The 5021-nt window shown below is 40.0% G+C and overlaps 1 pseudogene; it reads right to left on the bottom strand.

Annotated features, from left to right (window-relative positions):
• Positions 1 to 178: 178 nt before the first annotated feature.
• LOC101585420 lies at positions 179 to 1431 on the bottom strand (annotated as a pseudogene).
• Positions 1432 to 5021: the final 3590 nt, after the last annotated feature.

The raw sequence follows: 5021 nt of genomic DNA on the forward strand, positions 1-5021 counted from the left end.
CACACACACACACAATGGTCCACAAAAATTCTCCTTTCTTTCTGAAAGTTTTATGATGCGTTATTATCATTAACCAATCTTTCACTATTAAACATAAATGGCCAATTGGGAGAAACAGTTCTGAGACCAGTCTTCTGACACTAATTAAGACTGGGGTAGCAGATGTTAGGAATAACATTCATTTAGCCTTCTAAGTTTTCTGGGCAGATTTAGTCACCTTACCAGCTCCTTGTCCACAGCTTTGATGACACCTACAGCAACTGTCTGGCTCATATCATGAACAGCAAAATGACCCAGAGGTGGGTAGTCAGAGCAGCTCTCTATACACATGGGCTTGCCTGCAGCCATGTCAACAATGGCAACATCACAAGATTTCAAAAATTTGGGCCCATCTTCCAGGTTCTTATCAGACTAAAAATCTTTTCTTTCAGTTCAGCAAACTTGCAAGCAATGTGAACAAGCAATGTGTGATAGTTCAGGACAGGTGCATAGCTAGCACTGGTCAGGATGGTTCAAGATAATCACCTAAGTAGTGAAGCCAGCTGCCTCCATTGGTGGGTTGTTTATGTTGTCACCAGCAACACTGACACACCAGACAACTTCGGCAGACATGTTCTTGACATTGAAGCCCACATTGTCCCAGGAAGAGCTTCATTAAAGCTTCATGGTGCATTTCAACAGGTTTGACTTCAGTTGTGACGTTGACTGCAGCAAAGGTGACCACCATTCCAGGTTTGAGAACCCCGATCTACACTTGGCCCACAGGGACAGTATCAATGCCACCAATTTTATAGACATCCTGGAGGGGCATCCACAAAGGCTTTTCAGTTGGGCAAGTGGGTGGGAGGATGTGATCCAAAGCTTCAAGCAGTGGCGTTACCATCTTTACAACTGACTTTCCATCTTTTGAACCAAGGTATATTGGCACTTTGCTCCAGCATGTTGTCACCTTTCCAACCAGAAATTGGCACAAATCTACAGTGTCAGGGTTATAGCCTATTTTTTTAATGTAGGTGCTGACTTCCTTAACAATTTCCACATATCTCTTCTGGTTATAGGGTGACTCCATGGAATCCATTTTGCTAATACCAACAATTAATTGCTCACACTCAGTGTGTAAACCAGAAATGTATACTCACAGGTCTGCCTGTTCAGAGATACCAGCTTCGAATTCACCAATACCATGACAATCAGGACAGCACAATCAACCTGAGACGTGCCTGCAATCATGTTTTTGATGAAGTCTCTGTGTCCAGGGGCATCAGTGATGGTTGCATAGCACTTGCTGGTCTCAAATTTCCCCAGGGAGATGTCAGTGGTGATACCATGCGCACGCTCGGCTTTCAGCTTGTCCAAGACCCAGGCATACTTGAAGGAACCCTTCCTCATCTCAGCAGCCTCCTTCTCAAATATTTCAATGGTTGTTTTGTTGATGCCACTGCATTTGGAGATCAGATGGCCAGTGGTGGTAGACTTGCCAGAGTCCAAGTGTTCAATGACAATGATATTAATGTGAGTCTTTTCCTTTCCCATGGTGGCTTTGATTTAGTGGTGGTCTTCACTACACCTGTGCTCTCACGGCAAACCCTTTGCCAAAAAGTGATCTTCATTATACAGACTGAAGAAGTTTTATTTGTGTCTATGGGTAAAACTCCCACTTACCTTTCCCTTAAGTCCGCAGGTTTTATGTCAGCTGCCTCCCAGTCCAACTTCAGGAGCAGCTGAGTCTGTCTGCTTAGACTAGAGGTCTTTTCTATAAAGAAACTAGTTTAAGTACTGCTGCATTCACTCACCCTAGGAAAACCAAATACTTGTTCTTTTCACTTCAGTGTTAAAATTTCACCTGGATTTATCTACTATATAATCTTCCATTCCAAACAGAAGAAACTATAATTAAGATGAGAGGTTAAGACCCTGAGCTCAAGCTCCAGCCACACAGATGTATAGACTGTGAGCATAAATAACTTGTTGCTCACCACAGGTTTTAATGCCTGTGAAATTATATTACCTCTACACTTTAAAGTTCCTATTACCCCTAACATTTTAAGCACTAAATATATGTGAGCTGGTGAATTATGTCACTCATAAGTAGAAGAAATATTTGTTAATGTTTTATAATGTATTTGATACAGTGCCTTAGTACGAAGCTCAGACTCATAGTGATCCTCCTGTTTTCAGCCTCTCCCATGCTGGAATTACAGGCATACACCACCATGCCCCCAGACTTGCAGGAAGATCATAAATTAGAGCCTGGGCCACTTAGCAACTTAGTAAGACCCTGTCTTAGAATAAAAAGGGCTGCAAATATAGCTCAGCATGAAGAGCCTAGGCTGTCTTATACTGAAAAAAGTATATGAAAAGTTCACACTAAGTAAAATCACTTCAGTTAGCACTACATCTTCCCCCTCACACCCTCAAACATTCTCACACAAATGCAAATTATTATACAGAAGAGTCAGCTTTTGGCTTCAGACTCCACAGCCAGAAAGATGGTGGGTATAGAAGTTCCTTTCCTAAACTCTGAAACCAAAGAAGAGTTTTACACCCCACCTCTAAATGATATGCTTGATGTATATTCTTTTTTTTTCCACTGTTTTAATGGAGCTCATCTTTATTGAGGAAATATAATCAAAAAACAAATTCTTCTGTTGAAAATCTGGCTCAGTGTTACAGTGCATGCTTCTTGATGTATATTCTTTAAGTATGTTTAGAATATAAAAAAATTCAAGCAACAAATTATACTTTCACTTAGCCATTGCTTGAGAAATATCATAAAAAGCAATTGTTTGAGAAATATCATAAAAAGCAATTATTTATGTGAACCTCTAAATATATCTGAATTTTCTTCATCATGATAATGTCTACATGAACCTTAAAAAACAAAATCATATGCCTGAGGACAAAACATCTTCCCTAAGGACAAGCTGGAACATTGTAAAGAGGCTTGAGCAATTCATCCAGAAAGATTTTTAAGTAGAATAGTAAGACATTTTTTTTCTGAAAGCATATAATAACTCTGAAATTGGAGAGCAGGGCCAAATTGTTATTTCCAATGCCAGTAGCAAGAAATAAGTGAAGAGTTGAGAAACGAATAACTGTGGAACTGAAAAGACAAAACCAAGGTGAGCACCTAAGGTAGATCTCACAGAATAAATGGATGTGAGATGTGAGGTAGGGCAGAGGAGACAAAGATATCTGTAATTTTGAAGGCTGGCTACCTATACTGTGGATTTCTGCTGATCTATAAAAAGGAGCCATTGGTGCTTAATTTGTTTTGTCTCCTTTTTTCAGTTCTTTGTTCTTTTCTCTTCTTAATTTCTGATATGTTTCTTAATTTCTTATGTGTTTCTTTCCCTTTTCTTCCAATTTTGCACACAAAAAAACTAGTAATATGAATAACTAATTTGCACACAGTACTATGCTTTACAATAAATACTGTGAAGTTCATATTATTTTGTCTAGTGAAATTCTGTATCACATGTAATTTTTCTGTTTTAATACTATTTTGTACTCTCTTTAAAAAATAAAAAATTAAAAATAAGATGTGAAATCCCAAGTATTGTGTTACTTTTTATTTTAGGGTTAGATAGGGTGATCAATATAATGATTTAAGTTTTGCAGCACCTGTGTACATACAACTATTAGGCAACATGTCTACGCTACACAGTGCAGAAGGACCCAGTCTAGGATGCACAGGTGTACTAGAGAACAGGCCAGAGATGTACAGGTGGATGCAGAGTGCAGCTCCTATGTACAGGTTTACAAATATGGCCATCTGTGTGGGAGGCAAGAGGCATTCAAGCAGACAGTGGTTATAACACATTCAGTGAATCACCCAGGCCTGGGTTTAAGCCCCAACTTGAACAATAATAATGAGAGATGGGCCAAGTGACAAGCACATATTTCTCACAGGGTTTTAGGAATGGAGTAAATGAGAGAATGCATGTGCAATTAGAAATGTGTGAGGCAGCAGGTAATGGTAGGTTCTATTATTACCATACTGCTGTGTCAGTTGCCACAACACACGTGGAGGCTGTTGCCAAGGGCGTGGTGCAGGGATGCTGAAGAGGACCAAAGGCAAAAGTATGGGGGCTCCCATACTGCAGAGGCGGTGAGAGGAGGACCAGGACTAAAGGAGGCCTTAGCTGGAAGAGGACTAGGGCTAATCAGGGCACCAATGAGGGCTGGAGGCTGGTGAGGGAAGCACTGCACCCAGCCTAATTCAGCAGTAGCATCCCATCTTGCAGAAATGGAAAAGAATGGGATAAAATTGAACCTTTGGATTTGGTGAGGTCAAGTGACCTGGAAAATTGCAATTTGGTGCTATCTGAAGGCGAAACGCAAACGGCTAACAAGCAGCCTCCTAGGACTCTGACAGCTTAATCATAACACATGGATGCGTAAGCAGAAGAGAGAGTGTAATCTTGATTAAACCCAGGAAGAACCTAATTAAAAATATCACCACATTAGAATACATAATTTGGCTGAAGCTCAAGGCCTGGGAATCTTTGTATTTTTTTTCACTTATCTTCAAATTAAATCCATTAGAAACCCCTTTTGACACAGTTTCAAAAGCAAAGTAAAAACTTTTGCACCCTTTTCTTACCTGCCTATGGCTGCCACACACTTGGAAGCACCAGCATGCTGTGCTGTCAGCACCTCAGCAGTCTTGTCTCCCCTCTCGCATCTGCAGAACCTGTTATTCTTCCACCTATTGCTATTTTCAAGAAAATACATGAGTGTATCAACTTGTTCTTTAATTGTGTGCTTCCCATGGGCTAACACCGTGTTAAAAATTTAGCGTGTGCCTTTCATTTAATCTTCATCAAACTCCAAGAGGCCAATAATATCAAGATCTTAATTTGGAATATTAGGAAAAAGTCAGATGGACATTAAATTTAATCAGTTTCATACAACTTAGGAAAGAGAAGCTGTGATATTAACACCCATTCTGGTTGGAACGGAAAAAAATGATGGAGACAAAGAGAAAATGTGTGTGTGTGTGTGTGTGTGTGTGTGTG

The sequence above is a fragment of the Octodon degus genome, unplaced genomic scaffold (genome assembly GCF_000260255.1).
Source record: "Octodon degus isolate 3935 unplaced genomic scaffold, OctDeg1.0 scaffold00234, whole genome shotgun sequence".
NCBI lineage: Eukaryota > Metazoa > Chordata > Mammalia > Rodentia > Octodontidae > Octodon > Octodon degus.